This window comes from Bufo bufo, chromosome 9 (assembly GCF_905171765.1).
Source record: "Bufo bufo chromosome 9, aBufBuf1.1, whole genome shotgun sequence".
In the NCBI taxonomy this organism is placed as follows: domain Eukaryota; kingdom Metazoa; phylum Chordata; class Amphibia; order Anura; family Bufonidae; genus Bufo; species Bufo bufo.
Genome location: NC_053397.1, coordinates 13,077,215 through 13,089,363, shown reverse-complemented (window position 1 = coordinate 13,089,363; position 12,149 = coordinate 13,077,215). Strand labels below are relative to the sequence as shown.

The 12,149-nt window shown below is 40.8% G+C and overlaps 1 long non-coding RNA gene across 3 annotated transcripts in view; it reads right to left on the bottom strand.

Moving 5' to 3' along the window:
* Positions 1-72: 72 nt before the first annotated feature.
* Positions 73-12,149, bottom strand: part of LOC120978594 — a 32,867-nt gene continuing 20,790 nt past the window's right edge. For 2 of the 3 annotated variants that reach the window (XR_005774130.1, XR_005774132.1), the window contains exon 2: positions 73-287. This is a non-coding gene — a long non-coding RNA (uncharacterized LOC120978594). Of the gene's footprint in view, positions 288-404; positions 1,254-12,149 lie in introns of those variants that run through there. The other variant, XR_005774131.1, reaches the window with a different exon arrangement.

Here is a 12,149-nt window from a genome sequence, read left to right as displayed (position 1 = left end):
TGAATTTTGTTCTTTATCAATAACATTGTTTCCGATCTATAATAAAATTCCTAAAATGTAGCATTTTTTTTCCCCACTCTGGCCTAGTGGACAGAACAAAAAAATGAGCCGGTATATCCTGTTAGCCGGTCTGTGGGGGAGGGGCCGTACACCATCACTTCCCGGAGACTCCGTCCACTGACATTTCTCTGACCGCGAACTTCCATTCATTGCAGTTGCCACAAAGTGCACACACCCTGTCTCACTGTCTACACAGGAAGGAAGTATGTGGCTCCAATATGGCTGCCCTACAAGTTTTTTACAATAAAAAAATCCCCATCATTTCTCACCTACAGACTCACATTTCATTCAATAAAAAAAAAAAAACATAAAATTATGCAAGACTGGCCCTTTAATTTTCTTACCTGTGATGGACAGTTGGAAGATCATAACTCCCAATATGCCCAATAAGCTGTAGGCTGTGTGGGCATGATGGAAGTTGTAGTCTTGCAACAGCTGGAGGGCCACAAGTTTGACATCCCTGCACTAGATTCAACAACCTCCGGCACTCAGTGTTGTGAAACTACCACTCCCAGCATGCTCCATTCAATTCTCTGGGAGTTCGGAGAACAAGAGTTCATGTTGGGGGTTGCGCTGGACATAGGATTGCCTGGGATTACATGCCTAGTACACGGACGGAAGCTGTGACAACGTCTGGTCATACTCCTTGTATACCCCTGATATCTTATAACATTACAGTGATCTGTCTTTTCCAAATCCTATTTCTGGAACGTTTGCGTGCAGATCTGCGTGTTGGGAGTTTATGCTACCGGAGGAGGATCGGAACAGGCAGCAGTTTGGTAAACAGGGGCAGCGAGTGGAGAAGAAGTCTCCATTGAGGTGAGAACAGTCGCTGCTGTTCTCCTGTGTGCCCTGTGGTTCAGTCTGTGTTTACCCACTGGCAATCACCCGGCCTAGAACGCCCATTATCCCCCAGAGGGTTCATCTTACAGCCCAGGACTTCAGCCAGACATGTACCCTGAATGCAAGATGTGTGGAGGGATTCCCTGAAGGTTAACCCTTTGACTGCATTTTTATGATACATAAATGTATTGCTGGATTTTTATAGAAACTTTATTATTATTAGTTGTTATCACAGTGATTCCATTCATCAAACTTGGCATCAACATCAATCCATATTTTCTTATGAGATTTGCCACTGCTCAATAAAAAATATTAAAATACTGCTCCTATGTACAAGAATATAACTACTATAATACTGCTCCTATGTACAGGAATATAACTACTATAATACTGCTCCTATGTACAAGAATATAACTACTATAATACTGCCTCCTATGTACAAGAATATAACTACTATAATACTGCCTCCTATGTACAAGAATATAACTACTATAATACTGCTCCTATGTACAAGAATATAACTACTATAATACTGCTCCTATGTACATGAATATAACTACAATACTGCTCCTATGTACAAGAATATAACTACTATAATACCGCTCCTATGTACAAGAATATAACTACTATAATACTGCTCCTATGTACAGGAATATAACTACTATAATACTGCTCCTATGTACAAGAATATAACTACTATAATACCGCCTCCGATGTACAAGAATATAACTACTATAATACCGCCTCCGATGTACAAGAATATAACTACTATAATACCGCTCCTATGTACAAGAATATAACTACTATAATACTGCCTCCGATGTACAAGAATATAACTACTATAATACTGCCTCCTATGTACCAGAATATAACTACTATAATACTGCTCCTATGTACAAGAATATAACTACTATAATACTGCCTCCTATGTACAAGCATATAACTACTATAATACTGCTCCTATGTACAAGAATATAACTACTATAATACTGCTCCTATGTACAAGAATATAACTACTATAATACTGCTCCTATGTACAAGAATATAACTACTATAATACTGCTCCTATGTACAAGAATATAACTACTATAATACTGCCTCCTATGTACAAGAATATAACTACTATAATACTGCCTCCTATGTACAAGAATATAACTACTATAATACTGCATCCTATGTACAAGAATATAGCTACTATAATACTGCTCCTATGTACAAGAATATTACTACTATAATACTACCTCCTATGTACAAGAATATAACTACTATAATACTGCTCCTATGTACAAGAATATAACTACTATAATACTGCCCCTATGTACAAGAATATAACTACTATAATACTGCTCCTATATACAAGTATATAACTACTATAATACTGCTCCTATGTACAAGAATATAACTACTATAATACTGCCTCCTATGTACAAGAATATAACTACTACTATTATACTGCTCCTATGTACAAGAATATAACTACTATAATACTGCTCCTATGTACAAGAATATAACTACTATAATACTGCTCCTATGTACAAGAATATAACTACTATAATACTGCCCCCTATGTACAAGAATATAACTACTATAATACTGCTCCTATGTACAAGAATACTTATAAAGGATCCTATCTGGGAAGGGTTAATTTATTACTTCAACACTACTGCCTATACGGCTGCTAACCACTCTTGTCCCAGACTAATAAAACATAACTTTTACTTAATCATGTTAAAACACGAGTGAAAAAATAAATTGTGAGCTACCTATAGGATTAAAAACACTGAGCACATGAGAATTGCTGTATATTAAGGGTCACTAAAGTGCATGGATTGGCGGGAGTGCACGAGCACCGCTCAACCATACACCAAAAACCCTGCTGTATAAACAGATTCCAACTGTGTCTGATAACTACTTGGCCCCCATGTCTGGGGTATGAACACCAAGATTCAGCAGGCCTGATGGCAGCATTCGTTAGTGTATCAGGCACACAAATCACTGCGAAAACTCAATGTGGTCAGCAGATTAAAACCTAGATTCCGCCCCCCAACATGTTTCGCCAGCTATTCTGGCTTCATCAGGGGTATCGGGCAGACTTGAATACCTACCGCTGGTGGAGGAATTTAACCTCTCATCTATCATTTCCTGTGGGAGGAAGCACCAATCCTAAACAGGTTTGGATCAGGCTGGTTAATTCTAACCTATCATTGCTACTAATGTTGCAATGACAGGTTTGTGGCGTCACTTATGGGGGAAGGTCCAGGATGACCCGATGCGCAGTGGGAACAGCCGCACACACTTACCCTTCATGCGGGCCCGAGGTATCCTAGTGCGCATGCGTTGGGACTTAGATGACAACAGCCTACTGATGCAGTGCCGATCGCCGCCAATGCTTGTCCTATGTTCGCGCTTTCTAACATTCTGCGCATGCGCCGGCACTTAGACAGACGTATGGTAGGGACACAGTATTTGCTGATTACTTCTATCTCCATAGTGCGCATGCGCTAGAACTTAGACACCAGAATGACATTGATAGTCGGATGCTCATACTTAGCCTCTGGACGCCCCTACTACTCACTACTGCACATGCGCCAGGACTTGGAGAAAGACGAGCTAATGAGGGTGTTGTGGCTGCTCCCATGTTATATTCATATTGCCACAAAATCGTATATACTTGCGTCTGTAGAGTAGGTTACAAAGGAAAGACCCTACCACAGATATCTATGTTATTACGCGTGTATATACAGCAAATTAACCTAGTTTATAAACCCAGTTATGGAAACCTAAGAGGCTATACACTTATTTCCTCAATCCTTATATAATAATGATGGTTTTTCAATATACTTTTTTACATTATATAGCTTTTGCATTTTTAGTGCTATCCTGACAGGCACCTATCGCTTCAAAATCGCCACCATATATCATAAGGGTATTAGCCTTATAGCTAATAACTTGTCAACTCATTAACATGAGGAGATGTTGGCCCCATCTGGGAATTCCTATATCCGGGTCTATTTGCTACTACCCACAAAGGAAAAATTGTATATAAATTTAAATACCCTAAATCAGTATAGTATTAATAGAATTAGATAAACCAGCGTTTGTATCTGCTCACATTGGATTCTATTTATTTCGGAAAGAATACAATGTGCTATCTTCATCTTACAGAAATGATGTATAGGTGAAGCCTTCATTGAGCCATCGTTTCTCTCTACTAAAGGTACACAATTTCATGCGCACAATAAGTTAGTACTTACACTGTTACGTTTTCTCCTCACACACAATTATTTTTTATTTAATGGGCACTTTTATTTGCAGCTAGTTGGGACAGCTATGGGGAGCAAATGCGCACCAAACTTCGCAAACCTCTTTTTAGGTTGGTGGGAGGACACTATAGTTTTCACGGACACCTTTTCACAGTACACTAAGCACATTATTTTTTGGGGTCGTTATATCGACGATGTTCTGATTTTGTGGGATGGCACAACAGCATTGTTTCACAACTTTGTTGCCAGTCTTAACCATAATGATGTAGGTATGAAATTTACCTCAGAAATACATCAGCATACGCTCACATTTCTTGACCTTCGAATCTCCCTGGAATCTGGCGGCCGCATCAGGACAGAGGTCTATCGAAAACCTACCTCAACTAACACCTTGTTACATTGGCAGAGCTATCATCCTCTGCCTTTGAAAAGAGGAATCCCTACTGGCCAATACTTACGTGCTCGCCGGAATTGTTCCGATGATTTGGGTTTTGCTCAGGAATGCAATACTTTATTGCACCGCTTCCACCAACGGGGGTATCCAAAAAAGACACTACATAAAGCCTTTCATAGGGCTAAAAGCACTAATCGAGTAGACCTCCTAGCAAACAAACCATTAACGTATGAGACGCCACCAATAAGATGCATTGGCACCTTTGATGCACAACACCGTAAGGTGTTCCAAATCCTACAAAAACACTGGCATGTGCTAAGCACTGATAATGACCTTAGGGAAGTTGTGTCAAACAAACCCAAGATCACATACCGGAGGGGTAAAAATCTAAAGGACGTCTTAGTGCATAGCTTTCATAGCACGGATCCACCTAAAACCACCTGGCTAAAGTCTAGTATAGTGGGAACCTACCCTTGTGGGAGATGTAGTTTCTGTCCATATATACAAAAACTTAAGATGTTTACCAATCCCCCGGATGACAAGAAATATGAGATTAGGGAGTTTATTAACTGCCAAACAATGGGTATCATTTATATTGCATTGTGTCCGTGTCCCAAATTATATGTGGGCAAAACATCTCAAGAATTCCGACGACGAATTTGCCAACATATAAGCAGCATTAATACAAAGTCGGATACAACAATATCAAGACACGTCAGAGCTTTTCATAATGGTGACCCAAAATCCCTAAAGTTTTGGGGTGTATGTAAAAAAAACCTTGGGGCCACGGAGAGGGAACTTAGACCAAATCCTGCTACAGGAAGAGACAAGGTGGATTTACCGCCTAAACAGCCTTAGCCCAAAAGGGCTCAATGAAGGCTTCACCTATACATCATTTCTGTAAGATGAAGATAGCACATTGGGTTCTTTCCGAAATAAATAGAATCCAATGTGAGCAGATACAAACGCTGGTTTATCTAATTCTATTAATACTATACTGATTTAGGGTATTTAAATTTATATACAATTTTTCCTTTGTGGGTAGTAGCAAATAGACCCGGATATAGGAATTCCCAGATGGGGCCAACATCTCCTCATGTTAATGAGTTGACAAGTTATTAGCTATAAGGCTAATACCCTTATGATATATGGTGGCGATTTTGAAGCGATAGGTGCCTGTCAGGATAGCACTAAAAATGCAAAAGCTATATAATGTAAAAAAGTATATTGAAAAACCATCATTATTATATAAGGATTGAGGAAATAAGTGTATAGCCTCTTAGGTTTCCATAACTGGGTTTATAAACTAGGTTAATTTGCTGTATATACACGCGTAATAACATAGATATCTGTGGTAGGGTCTTTCCTTTGTAACCTACTCTACAGACGCAAGTATATACGATTTTGTGGCAATATGAATATAACATGGGAGCAGCCACAACACCCTCATTAGCTCGTCTTTCTCCAAGTCCTGGCGCATGTGCAGTAGTGAGTAGTAGGGGCGTCCAGAGGCTAAGTATGAGCATCCGACTATCAATGTCATTCTGGTGTCTAAGTCCCAGCGCATGCGCACTATGGAGATAGAAGTAATCAGCAAATACTGTGTCCCTACCATACGTCTGTCTAAGTGCCGGCGCATGCGCAGAATGTTAGAAAGCGCGAACCTAGGACAAGCATTGGCGGCGATCGGCACTGCATCAGTAGGCTGTTGTCATCTAAGTCCCAACGCATGCGCACTAGGATACCTCGGGCCCGCATGAAGGGTAAGTGTGTGCGGCTGTTCCCACTGCGCATCGGGTCATCCTGGACCTTCCCCCATAAGTGACGCCACAAACCTGTCATTGCAACATTAGTAGCAATGATAGGTTAGAATTAACCAGCCTGATCCAAACCTGTTTAGGATTGGTGCTTCCTCCCACAGGAAATGATAGATGAGAGGTTAAATTCCTCCACCAGCGGTAGGTATTCAAGTCTGCCCGATACCCCTGATGAAGCCAGAATAGCTGGCGAAACATGTTGGGGGGCGGAATCTAGGTTTTAATCTGCTGACCACATTGAGTTTTCGCAGTGATTTGTGTGCCTGATACACTAACGAATGCTGCCATCAGGCCTGCTGAATCTTGGTGTTCATACCCCAGACATGGGGGCCAAGTAGTTATCAGACACAGTTGGAATCTGTTTATACAGCAGGGTTTTTGGTGTATGGTTGAGCGGTGCTAGTGCACTCCCGCCAATCCATGCACTTTAGTGACCCTTAATATACAGCAATTCTCATGTGCTCAGTGTTTTTAATCCTATAGGTAGCTCACAATTTATTTTTTCACTCGTGTTTTAACATGATTAAGTAAAAGTTATGTTTTTTTAGTCTGGGACAAGAGTGGTTAGCAGCCGTATAGGCAGTAGTGTTGAAGTATGTACAAGAATATAACTACTATAATACTGCTCCTATGTACAAGAATATAACTACTATAATACTGCTCCTATGTACAAGAATATAACTACTATAATACTGCTCCTATGTACAAGAATATAACTACTATAATACTGCTTCTATGTACAAGAATATAACTACTATAATACTGCTTCTATGTACAAGAATATAACTACTATAATACTGCTCCTATGTACAAGAATATAACTACTATAATATTGCTCCTATGTACAAGAATATAACTACTATAATACTGCCTCCTATGTACAAGAATATAACTACTATAATACTGCTCCTATGTACAAGAATATAACTACTATAATACTGCTCCTATGTACAAGAATATAACTACTATAATACTGCTTCTATGTACAAGAATATAACTACTATAATACTGCCTCCTATGTACAAGAATATAACTACTATAATACTGCTCCTATGTACAAGAATATAACTACTATAATACTGCTTCTATGTACAAGAATATAACTACTATAATACTGCTTCTATGTACAAGAATATAACTACTATAATACTGCCTCCTATGTACAAGAATATAACTACTATAATACTGCCTCCTATGTACAAGAATATAACTACTATAATACTGCTCCTATGTACAAGAATATAACTACTATAATACTGCTCCTGTGTACAAGACTATAACTACTATAATACTGCCTCCTATGTACAAGAATATAACTACTATAATACTGCTCCTATGTACAAGAATATAACTACTATAATACTGCTCCTATGTACAAGAATATAACTACTATAATACTGCCCCTATGTACAAGAATATAACTACTATAATACTGCTCCTATGTACAAGAATATAACTACTATAATACTGCTCCTATGTACAAGAATATAACTACTATAATATTGCTCCTATGTACAAGAATATAACTACTATAATACTGCCTCCTATGTACAAGAATATAACTACTATAATACTGCTCCTATGTACAAGAATATAACTACTATAATACTGCTCCTATGTACAAGAATATAACTACTATAATACTGCTTCTATGTACAAGAATATAACTACTATAATACTGCCTCCTATGTACAAGAATATAACTACTATAATACTGCTCCTATGTACAAGAATATAACTACTATAATACTGCTTCTATGTACAAGAATATAACTACTATAATACTGCTTCTATGTACAAGAATATAACTACTATAATACTGCCTCCTATGTACAAGAATATAACTACTATAATACTGCCTCCTATGTACAAGAATATAACTACTATAATACTGCTCCTATGTACAAGAATATAACTACTATAATACTGCTCCTGTGTACAAGACTATAACTACTATAATACTGCCTCCTATGTACAAGAATATAACTACTATAATACTGCTCCTATGTACAAGAATATAACTACTATAATACTGCCTCCTATGTACAAGAATATAACTACTATAATACTGCTCCTATGTACAAGAATATAACTACTATAATACTGCTTCTATGTACAAGAATATAACTACTATAATACTGCCTCCTATGTACAAGAATATAACTACTATAATACTGCCTCCTATGTACAAGAATATAACTACTATAATACTGCCTCCTATGTACAAGAATATAACTACTATAATACTGCTCCTATGTACAAGAATATAACTACTATAATACTGCTCCTCTGTACAAGAATATAACTACTATAATACTGCTCCTATGTACAAGAATATAACTACTATAATACTGCTCCTATATACAAGAATATAACTACTATAATACTGCCCCTATGTACAAGAATATAACTACTATAATACTGCCCCTATGTACAAGAATATAACTACTATAATACTGCCTCCTATGTAGAAGAATATAACTACTATAATACTGCTCCTATGTACAAGAATATAACTACTATAATACTGCCCCTATGTACAAGAATATAACTACTATAATACTGCTCCTATGTACAAGAATATAACTACTATGGGGGGCGGAGCCTGACAGCCGACCGAGAGAGACGCATGTGAGAGAGCTCCTCTCCATGTGAGTCAGCAAACAAGTAAATTCCGCTATCTAGCCTTACAAAAATGGGCAAAGTAGGTAGATTTATTCCTAGTGATAAACCTGAACCTAACAGATCGGACAGAAACACACAAGACATGGATAAATTCCTCAACAAGAGGCCTCCAGCCGCAAGTGCTGCCAAGATGGCGCCGCATGAGCAAGATGAATGGCTGCAGGACGCAGACGGAACAGAGGGCGACTCTACAGATAGAGACACCCGGTCTCGTGCGAACCCATCGGCACCCATCTCACGCCAATTCATACAGCAGGCTCTGACATCAGCACTGGCTCCGGTGTTACAAGATCTCACAGAGATAAAAAGCGATGTGAAGCACATTGGACACCGGGTGGAAAAGCTAGAGCTCAACCAGGCGGCCATACTAACTTTTGCTCATACCATGGGCGACAACAGTGTAGCGCTGGCCTCCTCACTGGACAATGCATTCGCCCTAATAGAAGACCAAGAAAACCGTAGCCGTCGGAAAAATATCAGGCTACGTGGTCTCCCAGAGCTGGTGCCTCATGACGCATTACCTGAAGCGGCTGCCGCCATTTTCTCCGGCCTACTAGGAGCAGCGCGGGCTGCAGAGATCTGTGTGGAGCGTATCCACAGAGCATTGAGGCCGAGACCAAAAGACACAGACCCACCGAGAGACGTGGTGTGCGGTCTGCTGCGATACACTGACACAGCGGCTATTCTCAAAGCAGCCAGAGAACAGAAGGAGCCGATCCATGAAGGAGCCAAGATTCTATTATATCAAGACCTGGCACCCTCGACCCTAAGCAAGAGGAGAATCCTGAGGCCGCTCACAGACCACCTTAGGGCAATCAAAATGCCTTATAAATGGCTTTTTCCGTTCGGGTTAACCTTCTCTTCAGAGGGCAAGAGATGTACGATACGCACACCAGCAGACTTACCGGCAGCTTGGTCCCTTCTCCAGACGACTCCATTGGACATACCATCTTGGCTACCATCAGCAGACACAGGAGTCCCACTACCAGAGCTACCCGTGGAGCAGAGATGGGTCAAAGCAGCAAGTAAAAGAAAATCTAACATCAGGCCTTGAAGCTGCAAGCATTGCCTAATAACACCCTCTTTGCACATCAATGACTTCTGCTGGAAGCGAGAGAGCCGGACGAGGCCGCACAATGGACGTTTCTAATGGTTTATGCTGCAAGTATACTGCAATGCCATATATGTCTGCTATATGTATAGCTTTATGTGAGACGCCCAGCCGCTGCCTCGCGACCGAGCACCCAGAAGGGCCTTGGCTGTGATGCCGCGGATGGGCCGCTCCATGGCGGGTGGGTAGAACCACTGCTGCTGAGGTGGAATACCCCACTCAGGATCAGGTTTAGAGAACGTAAATACTTTAAACACATGCGCTGCATTTAATAGGGTCCTATGTTTAAAGGACATGTTGCCTGCTTCATCACATTTGCACTAAAATATAGCATTGTCATGACAAAGTGTGGCCTTGGGCCGGTCAGGCTAGGATGTTAAGCTGTTTACACTACTTCACCTTGTTTGCCATGGCTCATGTGGCGGGTTGGCTTTCCCCCCTGTATTGCCACCTGCCACAGTCCTACATGGCACTCACCAGGGAAATATTGGCGCAATCCTGGTGTAAGCGCCTTAGAACAGGTTGGCTTGGGCCATTCGCGCTTTGCCTTTTTCTGACGGGCTGCGCGTTAGGCACAAGTCACCCGACCAACGTGTTGGAGACTTACTCCACTTTTCAGTTGCTTTTAAAGTTTTTCTTGTTATTTAGTTTCCCTGGTCACACACGTGAATCTAAACCATTGCTCGCTCTAAAGATTCTATATGGAATATATCATGGCATTGATTAAATGTACATCATTTAATGTGAGAGGGTTTAACACCCCGCAGAAGAGGTCACAAGTCATAAGGTTGATGAAAAAATTGCACACTGACATCTGTTTTCTGCAAGAACTGCACTTTAAGTCAGGACGTGTGCCCACCCTCCCCAAGACATATTTCCAGCATTGGTTTACTAGTGAATGGAGCGGGGCGGCTAGGGGAGTGGGCATCGCCATATCTAAAAAAATCCCTTTTCAATTGATTAGTAAACAAGAGGACCCAGAAGGGCGCTATGTATTTGTGAAGGGCTCAATTGGTACCCAGGTGGTGACACTTGTTAGTTTATATTGCCCTAATAGGGGACAAGCAAAATGGCTCATCAACACTCTGAAGACGTTTGCTTCCTTTGCGGAAGGGATAAGACTAATAGGTGGAGATCTAAACATGACACTAAACCCCTTAGTAGATGCATCTGATGGCACTTCACAATTAACTCAGGCGGTCTTAGGCAGGGTAAATAGCTACCTTGCAGACGCCAACCTGGTGGATTCGTGGAGACTGCTTCACCCTGTCGACAGGGATTTTTCTTTCTTTTCAGCCCCGCATAACACTTATAAGAGGCTGGACTATGTCCTGATCTCTGCCAGCTGTGCGGACAGGCTGGAGCGGTCCACCATTGAATCCATCACGGTCTCTGACCATGCCCCAGTGACTATCTCACTCCGATTCCCAACATTGCCAATTCATGCCAGACAATGGCGGCTAAATGAGACACTTTTAGATAAACAATCGGACCTGAATAATCTGGGTCAGAAATTGGCTCTTTTCTTTAAAGAAAACTGCACGGAAGGAATGCCGCTCACAACGGTATGGGAGACGCACAAACAAGTCATGAGGGGGGCGCTCATTGCACTGGGCAGCAGGGTCAAAAGGGACAGACAGGAGCACTTAAATGGCCTACTCAAGCAAATTGCGGATATTGAGTCAATGCATAAACGGTCCAGAGCTATAGACGCCAGAGATAAACTAAACACCCTACGTAAACAGCTAACAGATCACCTAAACATAAGCTATGCGAAGACGTACCAGTACTCGCAGTTCCGCTTTTACTCCCATGGAGACAAGGGCACTAAACTCATGTCCTCTTTGCTTAAACAAAAGAAGGACTCAATGTATATAGCAGGCATCGACACCAGAGATGGCACTACCCTACACAAAACGTCAGATATAGCCACAGAGTTCCAAAAGTTTTACAAAGAACTATATGGCCTTCCAGAG